General features: G+C 41.4%; 1 protein-coding gene across 16 annotated transcripts in view; it reads right to left on the reverse strand.

Annotated features, from left to right (window-relative positions):
- LOC1279830 (cGMP-dependent protein kinase, isozyme 2 forms cD4/T1/T3A/T3B) overlaps positions 1-13365 on the reverse strand; it is a 130095-nt gene that overhangs the window by 92081 nt on the left and 24649 nt on the right. The window lies entirely within an intron of this gene.

The raw sequence follows: 13365 nt of genomic DNA on the forward strand, positions 1-13365 counted from the left end.
CGTTAAATTTCACCCGTGCATTACATTTTTAGTCGTGCAACAAATAAACCCATCAAATCCGGCCTCTGCTGACTAACCATCATCCAAGCTGCACCAACCGCACTCGACAACTCAATGCGAAGCATTTTAATAGCTCTGCCACCGTAATCTCGGTACACCGTAGGCGTTTGAGTTCAGGCAACGGTTCAGGAAACTCGATCCCATGCCAACAGCTTGCCGTCCGGCGTCCTGTGCCGCTGACACGGTTGCCGGATGAGTCAAGCACTAATTAACACGGACAGCAGCCCGACCCGGCAGTAGAGCACAAAGACATAGACGGGGCCACACGCGCTATTGCTTTGCATGCTCACAGAAAAACACAGCTGTTGGCATCGGGACAGAAATAGACACCTCATCTGAGGAAAGAACCTTCGTCGTAGTCGTCCTCATCTCGCCCGACGCTGCACCGCCTTCTAATAATGCCCTGGGCTGGGCCGATTCTGGCCAAAACAAACGACCCCCTACTGCCTCGTTTGGGACGATTCGAAGCAAGACACCTTATCGCTCGTGCCTTGTTCACGTTACGCCCAATGAACATTAAATCGGGTTAAAATACATTGAAATGTCACAATCGTTTAAAGGAAAGTGGTGGTAGAGAATTAGAGATGATTTTTGTAAAAAAGCGTCTTTTATGATCGCTTGTGTCACTATTTTTACTACTGGTCGGTGTACTAATTTGAGACGTGAGTTTAATTTTGGTGAAAGTGGAACCCAAATACAACGCAACCAGCTGAGAGGCGGGCTAAATGGCATTTACAATGCCTCTGTCCCTTTTGGGTTTTGGGAATCTCCCACTGCGGATTACCTTGATCGATCAGGGGGATGACCTTATGGCAGTGCGTACCAGTCAACCTTCACCGGGGACGCACCAAGGACTTTGGGGAGCTTGCGGATGAAATCACCCCCACCGGGTGCGCTCAGGGTGGGGATTATTCAATGGCGTAACTAGACAGCTGATAAGAAGAAGACCCACACTGAGCGGCCCGCAGTACATGCCAACTTCACGTTCACACGCGTGCGGGTGTTTTCGTAGGGAAATTTAGTGCCAGACAGAAATGTAAATTTGATGTTAGTCATAGCATGATGTCGCAACTATTCGTAGCATGCATGATAGCCAGTATCAACATGTCAACCCGCAGACCACGTTTTGTTGAACACGGTATGGAAATGTTATGCCTGTCGGTAGCGAATGAAAGTGGCTAGTACAGCGATACGTGGTAGTAACATGCAGGTTTGTATTTCTATCAATTTTCTAAACAAAGCACATGACACTTTCACTTTAAAAAAATATGAATAATTTTATTTTTTTATCAGCACTTCTACAGTTAAATCCTGACTGTAGGTATTGATTCTGATTCACATATTATGTCGCAATATGGCTATGAAATCACCCAAACTGAACGTTTGAGATAAATTAAGAATTTAAAGTCCTATCAGTTCCGACTGGGTTTCTTGAGTGCTCAATTTTGGTTTTAAGTATATCTAGGCAAGTTTTGCAGTAAGTTTTGCCTATAGAATATACAATCTAATTTGTTTAGGTCTGTAGAGAATCCTGTCAACTTAGTCATTTTTGAATTTGCCATAGCAGCCTATTTCCGTGCAAAAAAGATTAATTACAATTCAAAAATTGTAAAATGTAGAGAGTAGCAACTAAGTATATTCATCATATAAAGATCAAGTTGAAACTTTTTAGTCAAATGAAGCCCATGACTCCTTCAAATACTGTTCAACTACGAATGAATGTTATTTACAATAAATTTAATAATGAATTTTGCAATGCTGTGATCTTGTAATCCATAATAGCAATTAAAATGCATTGTTTAAAATCGCATTCACGTCAATCCACTTTGTTTGCATGTACTTGCTGCCTCATCATTCCTATGCGATGACAATATAATAGTTAATAAATTAAACGCACAAAACAGACCGTCAGATCAAGCGTCCCCGGCAGAATGGTTTCACGCTCACCGCAGCTGCCAGACACACAGGCAGAGAGATGGCACGCGCGCGATCGTATGCAAAACGTTAATACCTACACGAAGTATTGCGTTTGCATAGAGCAACCGCTGGTACGATCGTTCGCGCTGCAAGAGAGAGAGAGATGGCAGATCGAGCATTTTAACATAGGTACCATCATCATGCAGTATGCAAAGGAACATAACCGGTGTTCACCGCCGTATACACGATACACGATATCGGCGGGCCCCCGTCTGTCCCATTCACCATTCATCAGCCTTATCATCCGGCCGACTGACTAGCCCTGATGACTGCGCACCGCTGAGAACCGTTGCGCTGAGCGTACGCACTGAAACCTAATCTTACGCACCTTAGGCAGGAAGAGGGGTAGTAAGTAAGACGGTGGTTGATAAGGTGGTTGCCGGGAAGGGAGAGGGTTATTAAAATGAAATTAAAATATAAAGTGCATGACCGGTGGTGGAAATGTGCGGCGTCGAGTGCAACGGAAAGGCCGATTGCGCTCTACGGTAAATTGTATGCACAGTGGTGTACACATTTTATTCATATGCGTGATCTTGCTGGTTTGGCAATAATGAAAATTAAGTGAATTTTTGAGATAGTTCCAAGATTTATTCAGGGATTTTGGCATTTAATTAAAAAAGGAAATTACTAAATATAAATATGCCATATCAGCGCTTGTTTAAAAACCACCAAATTTTCATTAAAATCTTTTACATTGTATGCATTATTTTTGCATAATTCCCAACAACAGAGTGTAGACAAAATCGACAGTTCACTGTAACGCATTACCACCAGTCGTTAATATAGTGGAATTGGATTTTGTTGACACGAACCGTGGCGGTTCGTTGGCGGCCCACGATCAAATAATTGCCAATGCACACACACACCCGCCATTCAACCACCATTTGCTTCCCCCCTCCTCACCGTGCATGGGAATACACCCTTGCAAATGACACACCACACGCACATTCAAATGTCTACCTGTGGTGGCAAGCGGGCGCACAATTAATCTTTCCTCCGGGTTGTCAATCGGGCACGGGTGTACACGGCCCTACACTCCTCACTGCCCCGCAGCATAATTATTGATGACAAATTTGATTGAACTTTGACAGCTTTCGGTGTGGCTGGCGAGTGGCCAACAGTGCCACCATCGAATGTGCAAATACGGTGGCGCACGGGTGCGCTTTTAACGGGTCCATCGGGGCATGTGAAGCGAATGGTGCGCATCATCGTCGTACGAAGGTGCATGCAGTTTTATTTGTAATGAATTGAACTGAATATTGATTGATGGTTTATTTACACAGGCATAAATATTTGGCGCAACCAATTGGATCGAAGTGAGAACAAAATTTCGAATATTTACAATATTGGTGATAGCGAAATCAGGAGAAAAAAATCTATTTGATGAAGTTTATAATGTACTCTCTCAGTAATAGCTGTAGGCTTGTACGAGACAGCTTAAAAGTAACAATTTTAGCTGATTATAAAGTCTGTTATTTTTAATTAGTTTTAATGTAATTTAATTAGTTTAGAGATCTTCATTCAATATCTCCATACCTGTTTTATGTTTCCTATATAAAATGAGTTCGTTAAATAACCATAAGAGGTTAACAATAAATTGCACATCGCTAAAATATAATTGTTACAATTATAATTGTTAATTGTGTTTCAAAGTAAATTTTCAAAAATTCTTTTATAATTCTAAATTTTGAAGAGCACTCTTAAACACTTTTTCTGTTGAAGCGATTAAAAGGCCTGACTCAGTAGCATACATTCGTGATGTTAAAAAAAATCTTTCACTGTAGTTTTTCTGACGGAATTTGAATTAAATTACAACAAAATTTGTGTTTTTGCAACATCTTGATTTGTGTTATAAGATTTAAATATATCACTCCTCTCCTTCAATTGTAACAAATAGTAACGCTGGAGGTACTGCCACCCTTGCTTGTTACGTAATTTATGGATGATCCCTTATACAGTACAATCTTTTCCCCTGAGTTACGCAAATTCGAGCTACGCGAATTTGTAATTTTGATAGTTCATGTATCAAATCAGTACAATTTTCTTCAAAAATTGTCAAATGCAAAATAAATTGAAATATTGTTGAATGTTTTAAATTGTTAAAAAGACAGAAACAATCTAATCTTATTTACGATTTGTATTGAATGCAATTAAGGACAAAAAAGCACTAAATTTAATCAAAAATATCCATTTATCAACAATATTTTGACTCAAACCCGTGATATTTGACACACGCTAAAATCACAGATATGTGAATGTCTCCGGAACGCATTAGTCACGTATTATTTTAACTTGAATTTTGATTATAACTATGTGAAAGCCTTTATAACGTTGGTTTATACCAACGAAAAACACTTGCAAAACTATATTCTAATTGCGTTAGAGCTTAACTAGCTACCAAGCAGCTACAGAATGTAACAATGTTACTATCTTTGCACAAACCATCATCATCCGGGATAATTAAGCACTTCAGGAAAGAAATGCAAGTGCCCTCTATTACAATTCTCACCTTACAAGTTCCTAGAAACGGGCCAATCTATCGACAGCGGCATCAATGAAAGAAACAACCACCAACCTTCAAAGCCGCGACCGATGCATCACCTTTGGCACCTCTGCCCAGATTGGTGATTTTTTCCACTTCGGGCGGGGCATTGTTTACATAAACAAACTCACGTCTCGCAAAAGAATCAAAGTGACGCTAGGCAGCCAGCGTGCAGTGCAGCGCAGTGTGTTCGGCGCAATATTCGTTCTTTGCCTTCGTCACACTCAAACTTAAAACAAAATAAACACAACAGCTTCGCATAACCGGTTGCACACCTTTGGGGTGCTGCTGAGATCAATCTCGTAGCCAAGGGAGTTGGCAAAGGATTGCTGCTTAGAAAGGGTGCCCCCGCCCCACATCATCTTGTGCAAAATGCAACGCACACGCTCGAAAAGATCGATGAGTAAGATGCACTGGAATTTGCTCCAGTTTCAGTTGCAGCGCGCAGTGCAGCAGGGCGTATACATCAAGCTGACCGATTTTCCGAGCACCCTTCGCTGCCATTTTTGGGAAGCAGCGCGCACACACACATTCACCACCATCGGCAGCTGCACTAATGTGGTGGTGTGCCCGGAGCTTGTGAAACAGCATACCAGCAGCGATGGCAGGATAAATAATCATAAAAAAGATACGCCCCAAACGCAGCGAATTAGAAGCAACTCGAAGCACCAGCAGCTTAGGACCCGCTTAGGACGGCAATGATGAAGTGTGATTAAAATCTCTGCTCGTAATGAAGCAATCTGTCCGTTTGAGGAGCTGGTGCACTCCATCACATCACCGGCACCGGCTGCCTTTGCGCCTCGTCAGCACATAGCTTGTAGGGATTGGGTGGCAGTGTAATTTGCGATGCAATTCGCAAACCGACAGGCGAGATAAGAATAACGTCTCCGTGATTCACAAAGTTGCAACAGCGTACGAACGTCAAGCATCACTGTGGGGAGACACACTGTGGACTGGATACACGAACTTAAACGGTTTCGATTGTACCCATTAAGGGTAACATGCGATCCGTTGTAGCAGATAGTGCGTGGTGGGGTGACAACGGATTTACGACGATCGGTACAGCAGGGGCAGGGGTTGGTTGTTCGGGCGAGCTACCGATCGAACCCCGTGTGCGCGATCCCCTTCGAGCGAGAATTTCCAAGTGCGAAAACATGCCTTCTCTGCCCCGTGCGGAGGTTTGCGTGCGGATCATTAGCAAAGGCCGATAAAATATGGACCCAATCGGAACGATAAACTTATCGAACGCACACAGGTTACGGTTGACATTGTGCCTTTTAGGTTGTGTGTATGAGTTGTTTTTTGTGTGTTGCTTACCGAAAAAACAATAAATTTGCCAACGCACAACCGTGGTTAATGGAATATACGCAATATTGTAGCAAAGGAGTTCAAAGCACACTCTTACTGGGCTTGGAATGTATGATTTGTTATTTATGCTGAAAGCAAACATTGTAGCAGAGCGATATAAAGCAGTGACCTTTCTGGCTTAATGGTAAACCCGTTGAAAAAGTGTAACAACATGATGGTGGTCCACTTGGTTCACTTTATTTACATCATCTCTAACTGCTAGAAGCAAAAGCGACGATTTGAGGTTGTAGGTAAGGATGAAATATTGAGTTTTCACATTATTCATTAAAACCTGTATATACAAAGAATTGTATATGGTTTTTCGAGTCAGGATGTCAGCAGCATTTTTTATTGTTTGCAGGATGTTTTTCAACAGCTGTCAAATGTTGCATGAGAATCTCAATACAGGGTTTCCCACGATTTATTGGTTGGTTCTCATCAATTTTTGGTGGGTTCCCATATTTTTTTGGTGCGTTCCCACGATTTTTTGGTCGTTTCCCAGAATTTTTTGGTCCAATTGTATTGATATCCAATCGGAAAATACCAATAAATTATGGGAACGAACCAAAAATCTATGGGATACGACCAAAAAATCGTGGGAACACACCAAAAAATCATGGGAACTGACCAATAAATCGTGGGAAACCCTGTAATGTATTAATTCATCCACATGATTTTCAACACGTCTCAAGTTGGATTGAGTTTGACAGTTCTTTGTTAAGTGTTGAAAATCAAGTGTAAGCACTGAAATTTTGTTGTGATGAAAATACAACATTTGGCAGCTGTTGAAAAACATCTTGGAGATGGTTAATAATGATGTGCACATTACAAATTGACTTGGAAATCCCTGTATTACTGTATTACTTTGCCGAACAAAACAGTAATTGAACATGATTTTCTGCCGAGGTTATAACTTTTACTGAACTTCTTTGTCTAAATTTATTCGTTTCAAAAATTAATTTTAAATTTTAGTAATTTAAAATTATTAAATTTATTTATTGTATTTTAAATCTATTCGACATTCAAATATATTTCGGTAGAAAAGTATATGCAGTAACGATTTAATTTGCCTTTTATGAGCTCAATATGTTTTCAAAACTTCATTTTTCATTCATATATGCCATGAGAAAGTTTCAACTTGGTTAAAACATTAGTTTGAGATCCAAAAACTAAAATAAAACCAAGCTTAAGTTAAAAATTTGATACATCTATTCCTTTGAAAACCCTTTACAAATAAAGAACTTCATTTCAAGAGTAGTCAATTTGATTATTCTCTAAAGACACTCAAAGCCTACATCCAATTACAAACACAAATAACGCTTGCTTCAAATTAAAGTAACAACTTGTTCAACTTTTGCCAGCGATATCTACATCTACTTCTGCCGTTCGACACAATCGTTTAAACACACACCGCGTGTTTGTCCTGTCGTTTCATAAGCGCTCGATGCTAAGACTCATTATCCGTGCTTAAGAGGTCCGCATGCGCCCACCATCAACACCACCCACCCGGGGGCCAGTTTTAGCGACTTATTTCACTGACCGCGGGCATCCTCAACCTTACGAGCCCTAAGTGTAAAACAAGCCCAAAACGCTTCCAGCGATGCAAAATCACCACCAAAGCACCACGCCTAGTAGAGATGGTAGAAAAAAGGCAGGTTGGTTTACTTTGTGCATCTTTGCGTAAGGCCAGTTCGGTTTTCACAAACAATAAAATAATTTCAACCCTACTCCGTGGGCCATGCCCGCGAAAAAAAAACCCATTTTCCGCCATCCACGACCGTTTAAGTAAAGTTGTTTGAAAAGCCCGCCGGGGCTGTGCAGCAGCATCGTGTAGGTATTAATAATGCCGAGGAAAACAGCGTCCACTCACCCGGCGATTATCGTCGAGTCGAGAGAGCCATGTTTCCTTGAGGAAGCTAGATAGCTTTAATTGTGTAGTGTCATGACGAGGGTGAGGGGAGGAGGGGAAATGGAGTGAGGAGGGTAGATAGAGAGAAGCTAATTGATATTAGCTTACAGCGGTACAGGTTGTGGCTACGCCGATGGGGCGGGACAGGCTTGTGAGGTCGTATCTGTATTAGCACGATAAATTGTTATTTAATTTCATAACTTTGTTTTTCAGGTCCATATCGATCACCAGATGATTTTAATGTAATGTTTTGAATAATATTTAACTCTAAAAAAGATAAAGTTATGTGATGTTAAAAATGTAACAAGTACTGATCGATAGTAATGCTACATTTCTACATTGATTCTTATAAGAACAATAATTTCAAAAAAAAGAAAACATACAAATTTTCTCAATTTTATATTCCAACTACATTTCTAAAATGTGGTATCATTCATAACTTCAAAGAAATCCTGACTATTAATAGCAAAAAATGTTGAATTATTCAAAACAAATTACCCCTGGCTTGTGCTCCACATCGTCGTCCAGCGCAAACCTGCTCGGATAAACATTGGCCAATCTAAGGCTAAGCTTAATCCACGGTTTGAAAAAGAAAACTATTACCTACGACATAACAGAACATTACACGTCCAGCTAATCATAACACGGCCGGTTGCGCGCGGCATATGATCGATCGAACGTACGTGCCCCTGTGCGCAGCGAAGCGACGACCGTTGTCACGCCGTAAAGGCGCGATGGAGGCGCCCACACACACACACAATCGGACATACGCACACACCATGTTTATCTTAAATTGCTGCTTTAATTATCGAAATCACATCGTTATTATTCCTCCATCAGCATTACCATAAATCTTTTTTATTGAAACACATTTATGGCAAACGGGTATGGAGAGGGAGCGGGCCCGTTTGGTACGACACGAACTTCCCCCGAAGCGTTTCGGGGGCTCACGGATCGTGCCTTTGGACGCTTTGGCATGGTCTTCGATTAAAAAAGAGCATGATCATACCGTACAGGTGAGCAATGAAATAGTGTTTATTTTGCACCCAGTCGATTTATTTAAAAATGTTAAAAAAACACAATTTTAACCACAAAACCCTTCCACAAGCTTGAGGCGACAGCAGATTGCAAACAGTTCATGCCGTTTCGCGCATTCACGACAGCGCAAAATTTATTTAATTGCACGCAATCACAATCACTAATCACAGACCACCGGCAGCAAACGGTTCGGCCTCTCCTTCCCCACGATGCCATAAATAAAAGTGGCCATTCTCATTCACACGCTATCATACGCTTCTCCTCTCGAAGGTCCTAAACAAGAGCACTGGACAGACACCGTCGTCACCGGTTACATTCGGTATGCTAAGCTACTAAGGCAACAGGCAGCAAAAACAACTATGTTACACAGGGACGTTAGTAATGTCGTGCCGTACACGAGCCAACCCCCCTTAAGATCTTGCAGAAAGGGTTGCATTATCTGGGTGCATGTGTTGAGAAGCATTAGTTCCAGTGCTCTGACTCACCGGCGCACGTGCTGCAAATCAGGGCTGGTAGGTGATTTCTTCCATGTAATGTGCAAGCTCGGTACGGTGTGTGGATGGATTTACGATTGGTCCCCGATTGTGGCAAACGTTTTAATTACAATTTGATTCATTTTGCCGATAGAGGCAAGATAAAGTGGCGGCTCGAAGTTGACGCCGAACGATTAAGAGTGCGGTCATAAGTGGAGTCATTGGAGGAACCTCTTTGGGGAGTCTTGATAGACCGCCGGGCACTGGAAAAAGCTTGAAGTTAACTTTGTCTTGAATATCATATTTCTCGGTGCTAATGGATATCGTAAAGGATTGGTTCCCTTAAGCTAAAAGCAAGTGTTGAAGATATACGATACGATGTTCGGGGGCATTCCAGTTCACGAAACATGCCTCGGAACTGTAATTTACAGAAAGAGACGGAAGACAACTTGTTGATAAACGACCCAACAAGATGATGATGACATCTTTTTTCTCCTGCCAACAAAATATTCAAAAAATGATGTGAACATAACGATTTACACACGAAAAAATCTCCATCCGTCACGGTCACTGCCCGCGTGTGGATCGAAATTCCACACGAGCCACACACTTCACACAACGCACTCGCATGAACTCGATTAATGTGCATTGTGCAACTCAGAACCGGTGGCGACTGCTGCTTCCTACAACGACCCAAACCCCGCACACCTTTCACAACATTCAACGACCACGTGCGAATGAACGCTTCCGATGAGGATTTATTTACACAACAGCACCACTCTTCTTGGGGGTAGGTGGGCTGGGATTCCTTTCCCCACCCCAGAGGTTGTAACACTTCGTCGTAACTCGAGTATCGTTATTTGTAAGTGCTTTCCGACCCGTTCCAGTTGGAAGAAGTGGAGCAGTAGATATTGAAGAATTCGGCCAGCGTCTGTTTTTGATCATGTGCCACACGGGGAGTGTATGTGGTCTGTTTATCGGGAGTAAATTTTCAGCACAAACATTCGCGTGAAAATTTGCCACCACGCATCTTGAAAGCAATCGTAAGTGGTGACGTAAACGAAAAAATAAAACATTCTATTTGGAAGAATAACCGCACAAGAGTGGAGGTGATGGGTGATACTGAATCAGATACATTATTGTGAGTTAATGGATCATAGAGTTCCATGAATCTCCAAAGATTCTTGATTCTTTAAAGAATCGAGATTCTCCAAAGATTCATGAATTATCTGAGGATGCATGTATATCTGATACCTCAAGACTCTTTGAATCTTTGTAGATCAACGTGAAATGCATGAGTCTTTAGATATTTAAGATCTATAGACACTAGAGATTCATAATAAAAGCAATCAGGATTCATGAATCTCTTTAGTTTCATAAACCCACAGAGATTCACGATTTGAATGAGATACATCTACTGAGAATCATTAATATTCTGAGATTATTCAATATCTTGAACATCATAAATCTCTAACGATTTATGAATCTTCAGAGATCCATGAACCTTTAGAAACTCATGAATCATTAGAAACTCTTGAATAGTCCGAGATTCATGGATCTTTAGAGATCATTATATTTTTCTAAGATACATGAATCTTTGGAGATTCGATTCGATATTCGAATCACTCATCGCTGTAGGTTCGAAAGGTTCATGAAACAGAACTCTACACAAGAGTATAGTGAAGTATTGCTAAGCTTCTCGAGAAATTCCCCATTACTAATATCATAGTTTTGAAGCGAAAACATTACTTTTTTATCGCCTCCAAACCGCAAACCAGCTTCTCACCATCTAGAGCACATAACTACGGAATGCTCGCCCCGCCGGAGCAGGTGAAATAAACGAAATTTTATCACCTACAGTGCCTTCAAATAACCTAAATTTTATCACCTTCCAATTCCCTCCAACTTGCGCGCTCGAGACGGCAAAGCGTAGCTCTCCTCCTTCTCGGTGCGCGATCCGCGGGTGCTAATTCGTGTTAATTTGCTGGACGGCGGATAAAATGTAGTTGCCGACATTCACATTCTGCACAGTTGAAGCAGTGGACGGTAGACATTTTTCCGACATCTGCACGACATGGATTTTACACGATCTGACTCGATCCGCGTGTGTGTGTGTGTACACGAGTCAACGTGTAACAACTCACGGACAGAGCAGCGTACACTTGTGACATCGACACACACGCCATAGGCGCCGTTGAACGATTTCGTATCTTTTTTCTTCTCTCGATCAAATGTAATCGGTTTTCCATTTGGTTCAACAAATAGCAACACAAAAAAACCCACCCGCTTTACACACTGTCGGGGTGGATTTATATTTCCTATGATTAAATGCCACCATTGCCCCGATCGAGCACAGTAGAGTTCGAGGGTGTGTGCTCCATTGCTCATAAGCGCACATTTTAACACATCACTCAGGCTCAGACCGTTTGATCTGGTTTGAGCGTGTCTGGTACACGGGGCGGCGAGCATAAAATCATCACCATCAACCGACTACCAACCAACAACCAGAGCAGGAGAGGGGTTTGCATTCAGTGCTGACGGTCAACATGGGACATTATTTATGCCCATATAAATGCGTGTGTGTGTGCCTGCGGCTCGCACTCTTTACACAAACGACGCAAAAAAGACCCCATCAAATGCACGGTGCGCGAGAGACACTGGAATTGTGCAATCGATGCAATTGTGCCATTTTGTGCGCCACTCTCGAAATGCACCGCCTTGCCTCCAATACGTGATCGTGGCTGGTTTTGTTTTACTGCAATCGCGTCTCGCAAGAGGGTGGAGCTCTATTGGGGCGTGATTTCAGCGTGATGCCTAACGTTTCGGGGCTCCTATGCTCCTAAGAATCCAAAAGGGTACCAGAGCACACCATCAAGCTTCGCAGGGGTGAATGTGAACCGTTTAGAATGGAGTAGCGAGCAAACGAGTTCCAGCACACACTTGCAGCTAAAGGCTTGGGATAGCCAAAGCAATCTTTAAAAAAGCTCACCCATCGGCGACCCAGACGGTTGCAAAATTAAATACGTACAAAGGAATGATAGTGATAAAAACGGCCCATTACGAGCACACACTTGAGATAAGTCACAATTAACTAGAGGGAGAGCCGATGTAAGAGACCACCCTTAAGGTGAGGTTTAAAAAATGCCACTTAATGAAGGGTAGACGTTGCAAGGTCTATTGTGGTAGACGTTGCAGGTTCTAAGGAAATGGCTTGGGATTGGTAATTAGATAGACTTAAGAAATACAGATAATGTTAAATCTTTAAATCGTAAATTTCGATGATTTCTTGAGAACGAGGACATGGATTTAAAATAATGTTAAGGATTTCTTGAAGAAAGAAGGCACCAAAGTACGAACAAAAATGAAAGAAACTAGTTATGGGAATTACCGCACAGCACCGTGAATTGAATCAAAATGAACAAGCTTATTCTTTTCGGATTTTGAATTCTATTCTAGAACTATTCTACAAAAAAATGTAGCCACCCATTGTCTGAATATCAAGAATTGAAAGAGAAGAATTCGTTTGAATGAGTTAGAATGGCCATTGAAATCATCAAATAACCCATTAAGTGTCAGGAAAAACTAATATGAAGGAGTTACTACTAGTCTGTGTGGAGAACTCAATAAGACTTCAAGATTGAACTCTTTTGAGAATTATTTAATTCATGCAATATTTTATTCACTGTACGCTAGTTATTAGTATGAATAGAGACTTTTCGCATTACTTATGAAGAGTCGGTTCTATAAAGAGTAATTCAACTGAAGATTGATTCATAGTATAAATATTTGGCATGAAGAATTAATGAATCATCAAGATTCTACTCTCTGAAGTGTTACTTAATTCATGAATTATTGAAGTTATTGTTAATGAATTACTCATCGCCCCAAATACTCAATTCAAACTCAAGCTCACAATTTAACTCTTTGGTTCCTGACTCAATGTGCACATCGCTAGTTGAAAGATATCACATACATCAATATAACTCACATTTAATAGGAAACTGCCACACAAGCTTAGA

Source organism: Anopheles gambiae, chromosome 3, assembly GCF_943734735.2.
Source record: "Anopheles gambiae chromosome 3, idAnoGambNW_F1_1, whole genome shotgun sequence".
Classification (NCBI taxonomy): domain Eukaryota; kingdom Metazoa; phylum Arthropoda; class Insecta; order Diptera; family Culicidae; genus Anopheles; species Anopheles gambiae.